Below are 22,064 nucleotides of genomic sequence, written 5' to 3' on the forward strand. Positions count from 1 at the left end.
AAAGGAAAGAGAAAATAAGGAGAGATCATTTTAGCTTTATTAGGGCTTCATCTTGGGAGCAATTTATAAGTATTTTAAGCAAGAATCATCTTTAGGTAAGCTTCTTATATTGCTCCCTCTCCTTCTCCCTTTATGCAAATTATTGATAGATTTGGGTATTGTGGGACTTGATTTCAGTTTTCCTTAGGTTTTGATAACACATTAGCTTAGTTAGGGCCATGGGAGTTAAATCAAGTTTTTAAACCTAGGTTTGTAGATTTTATAGTGATTAGAGATTTTTTATTGTGGTTTGGATGAACCCTAAGTGAAATTTGAGAGTTTAGGAGCAATGTAGGAGAAAATTTATGTCTATCTAAGTATAAGTGTTAAATAAAATTAATAGAGTGTGTTAGAATTGCTAATGGAGTTAAATTAGGAATTTAGGTATAATAGGTGTAATGTCCGTCTTGACATTACTAAAATAACATTTTAACCATACTGTTGTAATAATCAAGATTAATTAAATACCCTATATAAGGTTATCACAACACAAGGTTTTAGAAAATAAATAGTTTAAATAATGAGATCCCAAGAAAACCCTTATTGAAAGGATGTTTGAGCTCAAACTATGGCTTAAAATAAGTTAAACAATGTAGCAGAAGCATAGAAATTAAATGCAATCATTAAAAACATCAAATGAACATTCTGGAAAATTTCCAAAAATGCATCATCCAAATGGCACAGAGGAATTACATTCCTCTTTGTGTAGTATGTTGTAGTACACCTACCTTACGCTGTGACACTAGGGGTGTGCAATATACCTAAAAATCCACCAACCTGCCCAAACTCACCCGACCTTTTTATAAATGGGTCAGCCCATACGCATTTAGTGAGGGAAGGAAAACGGGTACGGGCCGCTAATACCAGTATAGATATAAATGGGTAGGTAATGGGTTAGCCCTTAGGTAGCCTATACTCGCTCGTATATTATATATATATATATATATATTTTAGTAGTTTGTTTTACAAAAATGTGAATTGGAAAAAAAAAAGAGCCAAAGTCCAGGCCAACTCCTGAACCCTTATCAGTTGTCATTTGTTTACCCGTAAGACCCTCTTCGCCCGTGAGACTGCTTCAGCTGTGATCGACGCCCTTCACCTGTGCCCTAGCTCCATCATTCCATCTGGCGTCTACTACTTCACAAGTTTACCTAGCTAATTTCTCCATTGTTCGCCTGATCTTTATCGCAACTTGTGCGAGATCCTCGTCCTTCTTCCAAGTCCAGCTAATAAATGCACACCATTCACCTTCCTCTAGCTCTAGCTAGTAGACGTATGCTTCAGGCTTTAACCTTTAACATCAACCTTAGCTTTACTCTAGCTAATGGCTAGCAGCCTAACAGATGCACGTATATAGTGGCACGCTCCAGGTTCAACCTCTAGGCTCCTCTGTTATAAATATTGTTCTAGTTCTTAACTGATGGTCTGATGCTTTTAGTTCTTAGTCTTACTGTAAATTACAAAATTAATGGAATGTATTTGTTTCTCATGCTTTACCAACAACAACATACTTTTGGTTCTTATATTGGCAGTGTAATGTTTTTATAGTGCTTCAATTGTTTCTCTTTGGAGATAACATATGACATCCAATCAAAGGATATTTGATGCTAGAATTAGCCACATTTTTAATTGAGTGATGCTAGAATCAAAGGATAATTAAATGATGTTAATTCTCAAATTTCAAGTTTATGTTTGAAATCTCTTTAAGCAGATATTATTAGGTGCTGTGGGTAAACGGGTGGCCCAAACTTGCCCAAACCCGCCCATACCTTTTTGCACTTGTTTAAAAATAGGTACAAATGAGTATAAGCAGGTACAGGTGGGTGGCCACCTGTTTACCCATAAACGGCCGGATAACGGGTACAACTATGGGTGGCCTGTACCCACCCGTTTACACCCTACACGACACACTCTTACTATCTCGACAGTTTTATTGTCATGATAGCTCCTTCAACCAAATTCTTGAGTGCACCATTTCACCATCCAATGTCTAATTTATTTGATTCAAGTGTCTATACATAGCTCTTCGAGCCCTCTACCTATTAGTATAGGTTTCACTCTAAAACACTCAACCATTTAAAAATTAGACATCTAGACCTAAATTGGTCCGTTTTCAATTTAAAACACACACAAAGAGTGTCCAAAACCTATAGCCTAGTGTCAATAGCCTTGGAACCATTTGGACTAATTCAAATGGATCACAAACCACTTGATAGAGAAATTATACAACAACTAAAATAATCAAAACAAAAATTGGCCACTAAAACCCCAATTACACATTGAATTCAAAGGGTTATCAATAATTCACAATAAAAATCATTTTGGCCAATTCAATACATAAGCAACACAAAAATATTACTTGCACTAATATCTCAACCTCTCACAACAATTTCAATATAGATACATCATTTTATGCCGAGATACACATCCTTGCACAATAGTTATCATGCAATTGATTACTAAACAATACGTGATCCTAAGTTAGCATAATTAACACAAATTTGTTACAATACCAAGATAGAAAGGGGGAGATATACAAACAAAACTCTTCAAGACTCAATACCTTATTCCTTCCCTTTAGCCCTACCAAAACTCTCACTTGTAAAATATAACCACAGGGTGAGATAAACATCTCTGTAATAAAATAATTTTACAACTATCAATTAACATGTACAACTATAAACAAGTAAAGCTCATATATGTAAAAACACCATTTAACATATTCATAAGTTATTTTCATACTCTAACATGATCATTCTATCATCCGAACCTCTATATCACCCTAATTAAAACTAAAGGCTATATTAGACCAAGTGCATCTTCAGTAGTAGAATCACCCTACTAAAGGTGTCCTATCCTACTTTCAAATTATGGTTTCCCCTACTAAACAAGATTTAGGGTGTCATTAATCCAACACCATATCACAATAATGTTAAGGAGTATAAATCTCTAACACCATGCCCTTTATGGGCATTAAGGAGATAATCTCCAACACCATACCTTACTAGGCATTAAGAAGATAAATGCTATATGGATTTTCACTACTTCTTCCTATGAGTAAACTCCTACCCTATATCATTATCATGTTCATTTTTCTCATACAAATCACATATTAGTACCCAAGCCATAAAATACTTGCATAATGATACTTTCATAATTTCATTAGTTTAAAAAGTCATTTTTCATGCACAATATCCATATTTCACAAAATGAATCACTTTTGAAATAAATGTATGCAAAATTACATATTTACGCATAAACAATTAAGTACTTAATCAAATAGAGTGAATTATTTAGTTACCTCAACCTTTTTGCATAAAAAAAAGGAAACCATAGTATAATGAGTGCTCAACAAGTTGCACATGCGTAATAACACCTAAGCAAAACTTAATCTACATAATTAAGTGATAATTGTCAATTATTACTCTAATTAAATCCCTTAATTACTAAATTTTAACACCCATTATACCGGAAAATCCCATTTTAACAACATAAGTACCTTTAGTATGTTTCACTAACACCAAACACACTAATAATACCAATCCTTTACCCATATTGCTCTAAAACTCTTAAATTTCACTTAGGGTTCATCCAAATCCTAACCAAAAATTTTAAATCAGTACAAAATCCAAAACCCTTGGTTTGAAAGCTTGATTTAACTCCCCAAGGCCTTAACTAAGTTAATGGGTTTAGTCAAAATCTAAGGAAACACGAAATAAGCCCTATATTGTCCTAAAACATAGAAATTTCACATAAAAGGGGAAAAGAGAGGGGAAATGGAGCTTACCTAATAATGACCCAAGCTTGTATTGCCTTCAAAGTGCTCCCAAAGTCAATCCCTAACACCTATAAGCTCTCCTTTCATTGCTTCTCTTATTTCTTTCTTTTTCTCCCTTTAAAATAGATGCCTTTCATGTCTAATTTAAGTTAGAAACTGGCCATACATGCAGCATATGGCAAGTGCCATATGCTATTTTGACCTCCTAGTCTAGCTCGGTTGATGCGTATACTATCTTAGTTAGTTTTAAAGCTGTCCAAAAGTCTAAAAACCTTATTAGTATCCTAAAATCATCGTTAATTCATGAATCTCTAATTTAGACCAAATTAACCTTGTTAATCACTCAAAATTTCAAATTTTGTAACTCAAGAGGTTACAGTGGGTACCCAAAATTAGATTAAAAAGGGTTTAATTAGAGTCATAATTGATTATTAGTGTTTAATTTTATAAATTGAATATTAATCTGGCATTATTATACAAGCAAATATTTGATCATGATAACCTTTTTAGTGAAAAAAAGGGTTGAAATAACTAAATTATATAAACTTATTATTTGTATATTTGGATGGTTTTATAGAATTATGAAAATTACTTCCCTTATTATTTTGAACTAGTATACTGTTAATATAAAACAATCAGAATTTAGAAACCTTATGTAAAGTGGAATGTGCTTATATGTTTACATATATGAGGTTTTGAAAGATTTTATGTTAAATCTTATGTATATAAGTATGTACTTGCGAAAATATATGATTCATTATGGAAATGATTATTCAAGAATAGATTACCTATGTATGGCTATATATGAAAATGTTTGAGCATGATCATTGTGAGAGAGTGAAAGTTCACCCTAGTATTTTTAAGGGATATTATATGAAATTCATATGGTATACTGGAGGCCCGACGTTCAGTCTTATTATTGTTTAAAAGTCCTAATAGTATCTGAAATAGATTAGGCATAAGTCACCTTTAATATTTGAGAAAAAGGGAAATATGTGATTTATAATGGGTGAAGATGCCTTTGGCCGAGGCTACCTCCTATGATTGGTGAGTTTGAGCTAATCCAGTCACATGGATTTAGTTCTATTAAATGGTTAGCCCATAGATTTAGTCAAAAGAAATAAGGTGGATATAAGATAGTGTATTGATCATGCATGTTATCATTTATATAGTCATGAATATAAGTATTTGATAATTGAATCACATGTTTTATTGCCACTTTATATACCCACTTACTTTTCTTACACATGAGTAGTTTGTTCAAATTATTTGATCACTAAGTTTTCGACTCACCCCATCGTTACATTTTACAGGTGAAGGCTCTAATAAAGGCAAAGTAAAGGAAGGTGCCACTAAAATTGGAGAGGCTTGAGTTTGCATAGTCCTTTCTTTCTCCTTTTTTAATACATGTAACAAATGATTCATGTATTTATGCCAACTTAGAATCATGTCATGTTTTGAAGTCACTTATATGGGACATGTGTAATTATGAGTATTTCGGCCTAGGATAATGTAAATGAGATGAAACTATTGTAAAAGGTTGAGATACTAATTCAACGTGATATTATTATGTTTTTGTGTGTTTGAATAGTCAAGAAGATTGATGAATGTGGTTATTGCCCTCCCCTTGAACTATTGTAAAAGTGGGTCTTAGCGGTAAATGCATGTTTGAGATACAATTATTATTGTATGATTGGTTAATCAAGTTGATTGTCATCCACTTGAGTTGGTTCAAGTGGTTCCAAGATTATTGGCACTAGGTTAGTGAGTTTGGACACCTTTGTATGTGTTTTGAAAGGAAAATGGATTAAATTGTGTTTGGGTGTCCAATTTTTGAATGGTTAAATGTACGATTATGAAATTGGTGCCAATGGTTAAGTGGCTTTGAGAGCAACATGTGACATTTGAGCTGCTTGAATCGAACATCAAAAAATGCTCTAGAAGTTAGTCTTAGAGTGCTATCATGACAATAGGATGCATTATGGAGCGAGGCATGTGCATTACGGTGTACTACACAGAAAGGGACGTAGTCCCTCTATGCCATCCACTGTGGAGGGTGACACCTACGCTATAGCGGATAGTGCAGTTTAGGAGATTATCCAAAGTGCTCTCTTGTTACTTTATTGAGTTCTTGTATAGTTTCCTTGCTTTCATTATTTCATTTTGATCATTTTACTATATGGTTTGAGCTCAAACATCATTTTAAAAAGGGTTTCTTGGGATCCCAATCTTTTAAACCATTCTTTTATAACCCTTGAATTATGATAACTTTATATAAAGAATTTAATTAATCTTAGTTATTGTAATAGTATTTGTATCTTGTGTTGTGTCTTGGTAATTTCAAGGCAAACATTACAAACCCAAGAAGTAGGTTATTGCTACAGCTTGGCTATACATGCTTGAAGAAACAATCTATCATATGAATGTTTTAGATGTGACAAGGGGATGATTAAGGTTGTTCTTAAGTAAAATGTGACAGTGCTATTCCCTATTGATGAAGTTGTAAAATTAAGCCAAGCCTTAAGTCACTTCATTCTATGGCTTAAAAGATTTGTTGACATGGACATGTCAATTTCAATGGTAAAAAAACACCTATTATTCTTTGATGTTTTTTTTTGGTTTTAATTAACATATATAACTTGTATTCATTTGATGTGTCTTTAGAATCTTGAAGATACTAAAGACTACTCTTATTTGCCACAATTATATGAATTTTTCAAAGTAATGATAAAGCCATTTGAATTGACGATGCATAAAGAAGTTGCAGGTGTAGATAGGTCACATCCCTTTACAATTGATAAGAAAGACATCTTGAAATTCCTATTGATAAGAGAGTTGGATATATCTTGCACTATATTATTAATCTTTTAAATTCATTATTTATATTTTTTCTTATTTTCTTTCATTTTAATTTATATGCATTAGTTTTGTCTCCTTCTAACAATAGGTTTCTCAATAATCTCTGTATTGGATCTAAAGATGATTAATTTAGATTTTTGTGTCAGTTTCTATGACGTTGACTCACAATTATATCCATGACAGGACGAGATATGTGGGTAATACTATTTCAAAAAAATTCCCATGTTACACTACAAAAAATGACTTTTAGTGGTGACTCTAAAAAGTTGCCGCTGAAAATGAACAATCTATGACGATAATAAAAGTCATCGCTGAAAGTTTGACTTTCTACGATGACATTCAAAGTCGCCATTAAGAGGCTAACTTTTTACAGCAACAATATATAGTCGCTGTTGATGGTCAGACTTTCAATGGTAACAAGTGCATGTCGCCACCAAAGTTCTAAGTTTCAACAATGACATAAAAGTCACTATTGAAAGTTAGACCTTCGATGGTAACATTTTAGAGTCGTTGCTGATTGTCAACATATTTTAAAATATGTTATAATTTCATAAAATTTTTGTTATAATAAATGTGTTATAAATTTCAATAGCGACATATAAGTCATTGACAAAAGTTGACAATTAGCAATGATTTTTTAGAGTTGTCGTGGAAAGTGAAACTTTCAGCAGCGACATTCAGAGTCATCGCTGAAAGTTTGATTTTTTATTTTCATCTTAATTTTTTATTTTTGTTTAATCTAATATTTAACTTTTTAAGACATTAATTTTGTTGTGTTATTGTAATTTTATAATGAATATATAAAATAACACAATGAGTTTTTATTTAATATATTTTATGGTTAAATTGTAACTTTAAAATAATAAAATTATTTCAAGATAAGATTAAGGTATTATTTAATGCTAACGAGCTAGAATAAAGAATTAAACCAAACCATATTATTTTATGTCAATTTTTATTATCAAGTAATGTTTGATTTGATTTAATCCAACTATTTAGGCTAGTTTGGTTAATTGATTTTGGTCAATTAATACCAAATCTAACTAAATTGACTAATGCATACCTCTATATGAAGTGATAAATTCATTCAAAAATTTAATGTTTGATTTTTAAATTTGGAATGCATATAATATGATAATAAGTCTCTATTTTCAAATGTTTTATGATTAAATTTATATTTTAAATAATAACACTACTTGTTTATAATAATTAGACTTGTTATCGTTAAAATTTATTTATTCATGGAATGATATTTCATCTAATCTAATTTTTCAATTTAAATTTTACATTTAATACTAGTAACTTTAGAGCTTGATGCTAGTTTAGATATTCTCAATTTGATGGCTCACGATATGAAAAAGAAAGATGAAAAGAAGAAAAATGAGATATTCTAAGATTTCACATTTAATTTTTACAATATATGAAATATATCTATGTATGTGATGCTATATGATTTTTTTTTTGATGCTATCTTGCAACATAAATATAAAAAAATTAGATAATATAGAGTATAATTTTCTTATAAATTATAATTAAAAATGAAAACTAATTTAAAATAAAGTGTAATGTAAAAACAAGCCAATTACATTGCTTAAGATTATTGTTAATTAAAAATAAAAAAAAATTTTAAATAAAACTAGCTAAAAAATAAATAATTATGAAATATTATATAATCATCTATATTTCTACTATTTATTCTTAAATATTTTTATATTATAATTATAAATATAAATATTAAAACAAATAATATAATAACCTCAAGAAGTAAAAAATAAATAATACAAATGATATTGTATTAATTATATTTATAGTTTACTTTAGACAAAATAAATAATATAATTTTGCAATTTTAATAAATTAAAATAATTAAATTGAATAATTTAATGATAGTAATGATATTTTATAATATTTAATATTTAATATATATGTGTGTTTGTATAGTTTAATAATATATATATATATATATTTAATTATGCAATAATAGACTATAGGTTCATTCCAGCTCAGTAGCAAAATGGAGAGACACAAAAGAAGTAAGTCATGGGTTTAAACCTTAGAGAAGACAACTTGTGAAATGAAAATATAAATTGATGAAATAACGACATATGGTGTGAGGTGGGAGTGACGTGTGGAGGGTGACATGGTGTCACGTGGCGTAAGGTGGTAGCAACATGTGGAGGGTGATATGGAGCCACGTGACATGAGGTGGCAATGACATGTGGAGGTGATGTGGCACCATGGGTGGGTAAAACCAACATTACTTTTTAACAACGATAAAAAAGTCACTGCTAATTGGTGATTTTATGGTGGCTTTTGTCATCATTGATTTTCAACTTTTAGTACCAACTATCTTTCTATGGTGAGGAATTTTCTTTTCTGCGGCGTCATTTGTTGCCACCAATTCTCAACTTTCAGCGGCGACTTTTTTTGTCGCTGCAAATATAATCAGCAACAAGAGCTCTCGCAATAACATTGTGGCAACTTTTTATCACTGCTGAAAGTCAATTTTTTTACAGTGTTATTTGGCCCCAGTAATTGAAAGGCAAGTTATTTGTATTTATGTATATATATTTGGTTTGAATTTTTTTTTGTTTTCATATACTGATTATATTTCTTATATATTGTAGTTACCACTGGTCCATTTGTGTTGTCTGTCTATATCTGCATAAGATTTATTAGTTTTGTTTTATGGACAAGCAACCTAGTGTTGAAAGTAAAGAAATATTTAATACATAAATTAATAATACTTTTATAAATGTTATTTTTTTCATATATTTAAATTATTTTAATATATTTTTTAATTTAAATTTCATTATAGTTCACTAAAGATATATCAAATAATAGGGGAAAGATGTTGCCCACCAAAAAGTCAAACAAAAAAATGGCCCACCCACTTGGATATTTCCTAAAGATGAGTAATATTTATTCAATGTTTTTCATTCATAATCATTCCATATATTTTTTGTTTATGCTTATTATTTGATTTTGATTTGTCTAGTGTCATCGACACATAAAGAATACAGAGTGTTGATATTATATTATTCTTTATATGTATGAGATTATTCAATCCAGAACTAATAAGAATTTACACCCGACATGTAGTTTAATCTCAATGAAAATTTAGAGAGGAAGTACAGTGGCTTTGGAATTTTTCCAGATCTAATGAAAATCTTATAAAAATTTGCTACTTTTGATAATGATTACCCCTACACCAGTGAAGAGATAAATGACATTTGAAATAACTTGGTAGGTCCAATTCTTCAAGAGCTATTTATGTAGTCCTGATTTTATAGTTTGTTTAGTTAGGATTTTAGCTACACTTATAGAAAAGTTAGATGGTTAGAAACTCTACTTAATATATTATTATAGTTTGTTAGACTTTGATCGTAAATATTGAACACTTGACTAAATAATGGTTTTGGTGTTTCATTAATATATATGCTTATGCTGCTATTATTGTTTGTTAGACACTCTGGCTTTGTATGTTGGGCTACTGCTATTGTGAAAATTTGCAAGTTCAATTAGCTGTAAAGAAAAATACTAAATATATATTTAAAAAATAAACATCACTTTTACAAAAAGAGATGTAGTTTATATTAACCACATCACTTTTATGATGAAAAATGACTCTTTTCTTTTTTCAGAAACCATGTTTCTTCTTCATAAAAGTGATGTGGTTTATATTATCTATGTATCCCATAAAAGTGATGTGGATGAGTTAACTTTTTAAGTAGCCTTGATTTGTGTCTCCTATGATTGGGACATGAAATGCCCTAAGAAAACAACTTGAAAAACCTTTTTTATAGTAGTAGGGAGACACTAAAGCTGAAGGAGTGGCAACGGAGAACAAGCTAGAGGAGGGAAGGATCAATGCAAGTTGAAAAAGGAGCTGAAGGCTAGAGAATGAGTAAATTGGAGGTGGTGAGTTGAGGATAGGTTTGGTAGGATCATGGAGCTGAGGGTATCTAGTAGAAGCAAAAGTAGGTGAGTTGATTTAAGGAAGAAGAAATTTGAAAGAGAAGAAGATAAAGGATGACGAGCTAAGGGAACCAAGGAAGATTTTAGAGAGGGCAAGCTATGGGAGCTAAAGGAAGTTTGGAACGAGAAGAGGAGATGCTGAGAGATATGCAACTGGTGTTGGAAGATAACAATGGGAAACCAACATGTTGACATAATTGATTCAAAGACATAATTAATAATAAGGTTAGTGAGCATCTAAGACCCCAACCTATTATGGGAATAGTATCCTAGATCTTAAACTCCTTAAGTGTGCAAAAACTATCCTTAACTTTTAAATTTTGAATGCTTGAAATGCCACCATTAAGTTGAAAAAAATAGCTGTTACTTTTGTAATTGTGGAGCCTAGTCACATGCTAATATGACACTCATTTTGACTCTTAAAAATAATGGTTATTTTCTCCAACTTTATTACAAGAGTTCATAATTTAAGATGCTATTCGCACAATAGTTTAGGATCTATGATGCTCATTAACTTAATTAAATTAGTTAATATGTAATTAATAATGATAATAAAATATTATTATTAATATTAATTGATATTTATACTCTCTCCATTTTTATATATAAGAGAAAAAGATGTACTACACAGTTTAAGAAAGTTAGTTAACCATAATAATTATATTTGAAAAAAAAATTAGACTAAAATGCCCTATGTTAATCAACATAGGCATACATTAATTATTTCTCATTAATGTAAATTATGAGGGATGATTTAGGAAATGTGTAATAAATACTTATTGAAGTATGTGCCTTATAAAAAAACAAGCAAAAAGTGATAATTTCTCTTATAAATAAAAATAAAGAGATACTTATTAATATTAAATTAAGTTAATTAACGTTAATAATGTAATAACTCAAGAATTTAAAAAAAATAATATATAGTATTGTTTTATAGATATAGTTATATTAATTTTGGGATAATTTTGATAAGAATGGAAGTTGGTGTAGTGGAAATGTGCACATAATTTACCCATTAATAGGTTTAAGGTTCAAATCTAATGAGGCACAAAAAAGGGGTCTATTTTTATTATTTTTGCTTTATAGAATTACCAATATACCCTCCCCTCACCAAATTTAATTCTCTCTTTCTTCTCTTCCTATTGGAGGGTCGGTTTATCAGAGTGTAAGGGGGGAGCGAGAAGAATCTAAAGTTTGGATGATTGTTGCTCTTCGTTTCTCTACCATCACCTACTCATCTCTACCTTCTTCACTCCTTTCCATTACCAGTGTCTGAGGAGGCTCACGGTTGCTCTAAACATTCAGTCTCCTCTTTATACCTCCCATGTATTTTTTTTTCTTTTCTTTGTCTGCTGCTCTCCCTGTGCCATTCGCATCTGAGTTGTGGCTAGGATGAAGGACAAAGTCGTCAAAGTTGGAAGGTTCTACTTGTAAGTCCTTCCCTCCCCAATTCATCCATGAGCTTCGTCATCTACTTTATTGTTCCATCCTCCTTATTTCTATTGCCTCTTTTCTGCTATGCTGTCCATGTAGTTCTGGGGTGAGAGGTCCTAAACCATTGTAACTGAGGGGCTATTGCTATGAGCTCGTGTTAGTAATGTTGAAACCAATCTTCCTTCCTTTTCTGTGTGTGGTGACAGTGCTATTTTCCTCTCCCCTATTCAACGTTCAAGAACCTCTTCTTCTCCTCTCTGTTGGTCCACCACTGTTCAAGCTAACTAAGTTGAAGTGAGAATTCTTGAGCCTTCCTTCATAAGCTTCTGTGAGTGAGAGTGTGAGTGGATGATTGAAGTTAAAGAAAAATTGTTCTCCTCTGTGCTACTATTTGTGTATGTGTTGTTTATGGCTAGGGAAAAACTTGAATTAAGTTGAAATATACAATAGGAAAAGGAAGATGATGATAGTGTGGATTGGAGTTCTATTTAAAAATAATTGGATTATTAAGATTGTAAGGTTTATGGAAGCTAAAATCTAGAAGGAAAGATTAGTTTTAGCTTGGGAAAAATATGCCAATAAAGTGTTGAAAGAATGCCTAGTAGGAGCTAAAGGTATGAGTATGGAAGCTATTGAATTATGAATAAACTTGTACACTTCAAAGGAATGTAACTATGAAACTGTATGTAACTATTTAAAATTTTTGGCATTTATATGGATAATAGTAAATTGTTGGATATTTTAAATTGAATGACTAGAAATAATACACCTAGGTGTTTGATGAAAATTACAGGAGAAATTATATCTCAAGTAAATAGAGAGGCATGACTAAAATAAGTTGGAGAAGATTAATAATGTGAATGATAATCCTTGGGCCAATTTTTTAAAGCATGAATGTCAGTTTTAAAATTTTAGATGATGGTTGGATGAGATTGTATAATAAATTAAAAAGTTATTAAAATTGTATTTATATTTATATCTTTATAGGGTGTATAAAAGAACAGGACCCTGATAAGAATTAAAAGAAAAATATTTTAGGGAATTTGGAACTTTCACAGGTAAGTGAATAGAACCCCCATTATTTTATCAGTAAAAGTAGTCTGTTTTTAAAAATATTATATTTTTATATAAATCAGTTTTAATAACTATGATGATTATTAAATACTTCGTTGATTAAATTATTTTGGTTTTGGAAATTATAGAATGATGATGAAGAGTAATTAAATTATTGTATGTGCATGTATTTTCTTTAAGAAACATACTTTCAAGACTGATAAAGGCATCTTTATTTATTTTACTTTGGAAATTCTTGGTTACTCAACTCATGCAAGCTTGTTCATTAGCTATAAAGCATCATTCTAGCAAGCTTTAAGATTTGAAATAATTCATGGGAGTTTAGCATTGCAAATGAAAATATTATTTTAATAATGATTTTTTTTTTGCATATTTGAAATGTGATTTCTAAGAGGACTTTATATAGAACACTGGTTGCTAATGGCAACCATTAGCCCTTGGTGCGCTATGGTTAATGACTAGCTAGTTTAATTTTTGTGAGCTCTATTCTCACGTCTGTTATTCATGGGTCTTGTACCCGTATCTGTTCGTGGCTTCATCCATGTTTGGTTAGTTACCTTCGTCGATTGTGTGTCCATTTTTATTTTTGTAGCTTCAGCCGCGTTTGGTTACTTACCCTAATAGACTGTATATCTACATTTATTTTTGTGACTTCGGCTGTGTCTGGTTAGTTGTCCTTGTAGACTGTATATCCACCTTTGTTACCTGTTATGTTAAGTCCTCAAAATTTTAAGTTTTTTTTTATTATTAACTAATGTATTTGAAATTTCAATGATTTCAATTAGTTAGTATACTACTTTGATTTATATTTAAATAATTTATTTTCTTTAGGCATAATTGAATAAAGCAATTCCAGTTTACTTTGATTTTATGATTATGATTAAAATTTACAGGCTTATGAAGTTTAATATATTAAATTATCATCTTTTCAATTATTTTACATAATCGTTTGAGTTTACTTTTTTTATTTTTTTTAAATTCTATTTTTGGGGATGCTATTCACTGAAAAAAAAATATTTTTGGTCTCAAATTCATTAGCTGATGTTGAACCTCCTGTTGATTATTGAAAGGCTTGCCACTATGCTAGGTGAATATTTATTATGAGATTGCATTTTCTTTTGAGATATATATTCAATTAGGTGCTGTATTTTGAGACTAACTTCAAGTGCTCCACATTAGCTATAAATGTGACTTTGGTTCGTAAATTTATATCAACTGTCTATTGTCAAGGAGTAAAACGTTGTATTATTAATTTGTTTGTAAGTGATTATTGTAGAGATTTGGAAGGTTCTACTTACAAAGGAAAATTTTGCCAAAATCTCTACAGAAAGTTTAGGAATCTTTTATTTATATGAAAAAGTGTTATTATAATTTCCAATCTTATTTCAAATGAATCAGATATTAATAAAAAATTTTATTGATCAAGACTTCAGGATGTGTGTTTGTACATATGTCCTGTGCCGGTCACGCCTAATTTTTGGAGCATGACAAATAATATCTGATTTTAAAACATTTATGCATGTTTGAAGTCAGACATAATTATCACTACAAGTCCTTAATGAACTGTGGTGGAAATGTGGACACAACAGCATTATATCACGATAATGTTGTTTGAATTTAGATAATATTTATTTTAAAATATTAATAAAAAATTAAATTAATTAAATATTATTAAAAAAACTCATCTTTATTTATAAATTTAATAAAATTAAATATAATGATTTTAGTTATTTTTAAATTAATAATTAATTATCACGACCCCATTAATTAGTACTTTAAATTACATAATATTTTAGTATATTTAATATCTTTGCGTTAATTAAGCATTAATTTGATCATTAATATTAAAAAAATAATTAATAATGTAACTTAATTAAAATATTACTTTTCTTTTATTTTTACTTATTTATGACAATTACCTTTCATGTGACCCCAGTGGAGCTCTGGACCTGTGTTAAAATATACCTGGAGTAATACTTTTATTTTGTTTTTTTTTGTTTAGGATGATTACCTTAATTATGACGACAGTACATGTGTTTTCTGGTTGAGCTGGGACCCGTCGTTAAAATAGCTATAATTTGTGCCTTATTTTATCATTACCACATGTATTATCTCTACAATTATTTGTGTGACTGTCGTGAAAATGTGTCTTAGAGATACTCCTGATCATATTTATAAATCACTTTTAATATATTTTATCATTATCAAAAAAATTTTAAATTTATTAACTCTATTTTAAAATTTAATAAATTTTTAACTTTGTCCCTATTAAATATACATACTTCAACAACAGATTTCCTCTCTCTAATATTCATGGAAATTAAAAAAAAATTTATGATAAAAATTTAATGACATGACTTATAAATAGGATAAAAAAAAAAATTTCTCTCATCGCTATCTTATAAATAGGATCAAAGGGAGTAACCTTTTGTACTTGTGATCCCAACTCACAAACATGATCTATTTTCAAAATATCATAATTTTAAAATCCTTAATTGTAGTTAATATTCTTTGGAGGCCTTTAAAAAAGTCATTTTTTCTTCCCTTCTTATTTTATCATCTCATTCTAAGAGCTAGTTTTGAGAGGCAACATTAAGAGGATATTCATGAATCTCATTCACCATGGGTTGTTGTTCAATGAATCCGCATCAACATTGTCCAATGCAACCCACGTCACACTGTTACACTTGAATCCTGACCCAAATGCCAATTGCCAGATTCTGTCACCTTTTTTGGTCCTTCCTTTGGCTTCACAGTAAGCCAACTCATACCACACAGAACTCGAAGATACGTTCCCAAACCTATACAGTGTCATCCTTGAAGGTTCTACGTCCCAGTCTTGAAGCTCAAGACTCTTCTGCAATATGTCCACCACTGCCCTTCCTCCAGCGTGAATACAAAAGTGCTCAAAAGCCAACTTGAAGTTTGGAACATAAACTTCAATCTCAGAACCTTCGTTGCCACAAAAGTTACCAGAAACTTGAGTTTTTCCGACACAAGAGGACCAGTGGGGCGAGAGATGTGCTGTGAGACTTGAGGGCTTGACCTGCATGTTCATGAGGTCTTTCGAGATGGCGATACCAATTTGTTGTTGCTCATCTTCTTGTTGAAGGACACAGTTGTAGCTTCTGTCATCAGAAGCCATGTGGGTACGAAGTGTGTGGATGATTTGGTACTTTGAACGATGACGATCTGAAGTATGGTTGGACAGAAGAGAGGCTGGACCACCCGAGCGAAAGAGACAACCAGCAAGAAGCATTGAGGAGTTGTTGCCCAATTACATGGTTGTGGTCAATTTTCAGTGCTCAGTACCATGGCGTAAGAGTTACTATGTGACTATATCGTCATTATAATGAAGTACATATGAGTATATATGAACGTGATGTCATTAACATCCAGACAACAACAATACTGAATTAAATTTAGCAAAAAAATTAATCATCTAATCCTTATACTTTTGTGACTCAATTGTAATTCATTCTTAAATTTTAACTCAGTGTAACCCAATCCTTATATATATAATTTGAATATTAATCAATAATAACTCAATCTTATATTTTTATCCATTTAAAACATATTCCCTGAACTTTAATAATAATTTTATGCTATATAATTTCATTTTCTAAATATAGGGACCAAATCTTAAATAGATAAAACTATAAGGATAGAGTTGCAAGAATTAAAATTTATGAATTAAGTTATAATTGAGTTAAAATTATAAGAATGGAGCTTCACTGAGTTAAAGTTCAAATACTATATTTTATCTAAGTAAAAATTATAGATATCAAATAATAAATTTTTCAGAATTTAAAAAAGGAGAATACCTGGAAGAGGCGTTTGGCAAAGTCAATAGAAAGAACACCAGCACTGGACCCCATGCCACTAAGATTGTAGCGCACTATATCATCTTTGAGCTTGTACATCGATTCACATCCATGTCAGACAGAGATGGTGTGGGACAAAACAAAGAACAGTTCACAACAAGAATTCCTATATCCTTAGATTGGACCCATGTTTTCTCCAAAAGTTCATCAATGGCTTCGAAAAACACAGCTTCTGTCTCCTTCCTGGCTTCATCTAGAGATGTATTTGTTGGGATCTCCAATAAAGCCTGAGAGGTGTACGTCTTAGGTCCCATACCAGACTTATCTAAAATCTTGTTCATTAGCCTGAAGTTCTTCTCTTTTAATTTCTCCCAATGATCTTCACTCCTACCATTAACATTTCCTTGGTGATGACACAAGAATCGTTTGGTTTGTAGCATGCAAAGTATACTAAGTATACTTTACTCGGTTTTCTCCTCAAGTGATGATGATAAATGGGTAGCGTTAAGAGGCCAAGTAATGCTGAGAAGCAAGAAGCTTCTGGAGATGGTTGAAGATATTTGAACTCATGAATGAAACCAAAGCCGAAGCTGCTGCTAAAAACGACATCAACAGTGAGTTCATCATGATGAATAAGGCTTAAGCTGAAATAGTGGCACTTGAGAATTCTCCATATGTTTGAGCTTATATAGAGAAAGTTAGGAGAAATTACCTCTCTTTTTTTTTTTGGTAAACTGAAAGTTTTGTAAACTAAATTATGAGATCATATATACTTGCAACTCGAACAATTGATTTACACTTTTGCATGATTTATAAATTAAGTAGCTTTTTATAGAATATTTACTATATAATCAAATTAAATGTGAGAAATTCTTGGGTGTACAACATTACTTATGCTCTCCCCAATAAAAATATATTAAGTCAATTTTTTTAATCCTATGTGACAACCCCTTAATTTATAATATTATAGCGTTTATATATTTTTAGGGAAAAACCCATTAAGGAGGACCGTGAAGGGGATGTTGGTCGTTTTTCAATCAATGCAATGTTTTATAAGTAGAAAATTTATTCTTGAAAAAATGAGAAATGTATTAACCTCATTTTTTAATAATTAAATTTATCATTTCTTTTCGAATAATTGAAATGGTTATTTTTTTATTTGAAATAGTCATTGACCTGTAGACTCTTGTACTTGACTAATTAAAAAAATGCATAAGATCAGTTGTCATTTATTAGTCAATGGATTGATCAAAGTAATCGTTTACCTGCCATCTTAAGTTGTCACTGACCTACAAGGATAGGTTAGTCAGTGACCATTTCATATGAAAAAATAATTACCTTAATCATATCATTGAATAAAATTGAGTAGTAAATGACAATTAACTTTCTAACAACTTTTTTTATATCAATCAAGTGTAAAGGTTTGTACGTCAGTGACTATACTTCAAATGTGAAAATGACTATTTTAAATGGAAAATGACTAAGAATGAGTAGAAAATGATGAGTAACTCTTTTTTTATTATTTCGTGAAGGGTCAAAAATGTAATTTTGCAAAATTTGTGTCAGATAAGTTTCTAGAAGCTTTAGAGTAATTGATTTTCCCCGTGTGTTTGTTTAGATGGGATTTATATTTCATTCTCCCAATAATCAATCGCTTCCTCTTAAATGCAAAATCAATTTAATGGGCAATGCGGATAGTAGCACTAGCTAGTAGACTTGTGACAAGACAAACACAAAGAAATTTAGGTGAAATGTCTATATGATTAATTGAATAAGGCATTTCTGTGTAATTCTATTTATAAGAGAAAATATTTTTTAATTTTATTTATAAGTTATATTATTAAATTTTTATCATAATTTTTTTTTCACCTTTTATTAAATATTATTGAAAGAAAATATTTATATTTAATATGAATAAAATTAAAAACTTATTAAACTCGTAGACATAATTAATGAGTTTTAAGTGTTCTTTTTTAATTTCAATAAAACATGAAAATAATTTATAAATAAGATTAGATAAATATATAATAGTTGTTAAAGTGTCGATATTATTATAGTTGAGGAAGATATTTTAAATTTTGAAATAATAATTTAAACATTAATTTATTATTATGTCAAAATAATAAATTAAATTTATAGGTTCATTAGCATACTAGTTCATATTGCTCAGATTTTCGTCGACTAGTATGCTTTGAATGCAGCTAGGAAATCGAGTTCTTGTTTCGAGATAAGACAGACACCTACACATTATAAGGTGTGAATGAGGCCAAAAAAAAAAAAATAAATAAGAAAAACATGGAAACATGCGAACATGCATGTCAGCAGATGTTACTTACACATTTATATCTTTTTTTTTTTTTCAAAATTTAACTGATGCAATGTGTAAAACAATTCTGGAAATGGTCAACATCATGAAAAATTATATATGTAGTTTTTTTTTTTAAAATGTTGTATGAGAGAGAAAATGTCTCAATCTTTTACATACCTATATGAACGGGTTAGATTCAAAGCATTGACGATTCAAATTGCTCTTCCAAAGACATCTTTTACATTCAAATGAAATCAAATTCAAAATTTCATGCTTAAGTTGTCCAACCCCTTCCACTAGGATCATTCACTACTAGAAAATTGTGAATTGATAAAAAATTTAGTGAGAAATTGACTATTCTTTTTTAAAATGTCAAATGAGTTGGGGATATTAATTTCATAACTAAACTTAAAATTAGTGAGGAAACTTGTGAAGGAATCCTCTCTAAAAAAATAATTAATGAAGAAAATAGTAAAGTAATGTCAATAATCCCTATCTAAAATAAGATAATTAGTGAGAAAAATAGAAAGAGGCTGTCCTTCTTTATAAAATTAGATAGTTAGCAAGGAATTTTGTTCCCAATTAATTAATGCAAAAAAATTAAATTTTAAAAATAAATTTTAATCAATTATTTATTTAATTATTTTCATTAAAAAATAACAATCAAATTTTAAAATTAAATAAAATATTCATAATAAAATTATTTAATATTTAATATTTTCTTTATTTTAAGTTTATTTTACTTACAAAAAATAATATTTTATTAAAAAATATAATATAAAGAGTCATATAAATACAAATATAAATATTTTTGACATATTAATAATTGAAAATAAAATAGAATATACATGTTTATTTTTATAATATATTATTTGACATATCTGCGCACTTAAATAACATATATTTACTTTCTCATATAATGAATGGGTGGGGAAGGTAGAATGTCAAGGGTTTAAGTTTTGACATTGATATAAACATAATGAATATATAATATGGCAATGAGTGGATGAAGTTGTGCAAGGTGGAGGATGACATGGCATAAGTCATTGCACGTATGGCGAGTGATGAGGCATGGAATGATAGGTGACAGGGCATGAGCTGACTCATATGTGGCTAGTGACAAGGCATTGATAATGTGGCATTTCGTGGCCATTTTTAAATATATGCATGTTTAGTGAAGGATTAACATGGAATCAAATCCCTCACTAAATTAGCAAATAAATGTATTTCACCGCTAAATTTAATAAGATTGTTTTTTGCAAAGAAATTAGCAAATGATGAGATCCCTTAGTAAATTCCATTTAATGAAAGACGTGTCCCTTGCTAAATCAATTTTTTCTTGATGCCTATTGATGTCTCCTAAACAAGAGAAAAAACCTCTATTGCTTGAGGGGTGGGTGGCCTGGCCTGGGGCACTTCGTGTCCAATTAACCTTGGTTTGTTGTACGTTTGGAAATTTGGAGTTGTGTTAAAAAGCATTTTTATCTTCAACTTTTCGCTCAAAAATGTTTGGTATCCTAAACTTATTTCATGTGGCACAATTCTACCCTTCAATGTTTGAAAATGGTGCATTAGGATCCTACAATTAAACAATTTAATTCTAACAATTAGTTGATCCAAAAAAAATTACAAAAAATAGCCTTAAAAATTACAAAAAATGATCTAAAAATTAAAAATAAGTATCTTATAAGAAAATTAATATTGATTAAATCCATAAAATAGTGTCATATATAATTAATAAGTCTTCCTCTAAATTATTGGTGTTTTTTTCTAACAACTATGATCCATTAATTACTTAGTAGTTGGTCAAATTGTTTAGTCAAAATCATCTTTTGATATTATATGTAATTGTTTGGTAAGAAATAATGTTTGCATCATGGTATTGATATGTAATTTAGGAAACTTAATTGATATTAATTTTCATATAGGATACTTATATATAATTTTTTAGGTCCTTTTATGCAAAAAAAGAAATGTTGTATGAGTGAGAAAATGTCTCATTCTTTTATATAACTACTTGACCGACTCAGATTCAAGCATTTACTATACATTCACACGCAATTGAATTGGCTTAGGTTATCATAGCTCCTTCCACTCAATCAACCCAGTCAGAAAATGTGAAATTGTCTTAAATTTAGGTTTATCTATCTTTTTTCTAATTTTGTTAAGGTCAGTACGGAGGATGTAAAAGTCTCTACCTAAATAAATATCTTATATTTAACTTCTCAATTAAATATTGTGGATTCTTTCAATTCAACTAACAATAAGGTAGACAATAAAATACTAAATAGTGCGAATTCATGAGTTTGAGTTTGACCTTGGACAAGGGGCATTTGAAGTAAAGACGTATGATCAGATGCGCATGGAATGAATAAAAAGATAATGATATTTTTTAAAAAAAGTCATAAATATTTTATTAAATTTTGTAAAGAATCTCTTATTAACTTTAAACGTAGAACATATTGAAATTCAACCAATTGAGATTGAGTTTGTTAAAAAAAGTTAGTCTTTCTACAAAATGATAAATAAATGTTTAAATTTTCATTAAGAGATGTACTTACATTTAGTGATTAACTATGCCTCAACTATGAAGTGATAGTAACTAGTAAATATAAGGAAGATTGATCTGCAGCTAAATGAGGAATCGCTAATCATTTATTTGGAAGGACGTTCCCAATTTAAGTACAGGTTTTCAACAATGATCAATTTTTATTTTTCTACCCAACATCCATCAAAGCACCAAGCTATACTATTTTATGCCATAAAACTC

The 22,064-nt window shown here is 29.9% G+C and overlaps 1 pseudogene; it reads right to left on the minus strand.

Annotated features, from left to right (window-relative positions):
• Positions 1-19,234, minus strand: part of LOC129302832 (3-ketoacyl-CoA synthase 13-like) — a 31,074-nt pseudogene extending 11,840 nt beyond the window's left edge.
• Positions 19,235-22,064: the final 2,830 nt, after the last annotated feature.

The sequence above is a fragment of the Prosopis cineraria genome, unplaced genomic scaffold, assembly GCF_029017545.1.
Source record: "Prosopis cineraria cultivar Desert tree isolate PC_DT_omini unplaced genomic scaffold, ASM2901754v1 PC2, whole genome shotgun sequence".
Classification (NCBI taxonomy): Eukaryota; Viridiplantae; Streptophyta; class Magnoliopsida; order Fabales; family Fabaceae; genus Prosopis; species Prosopis cineraria.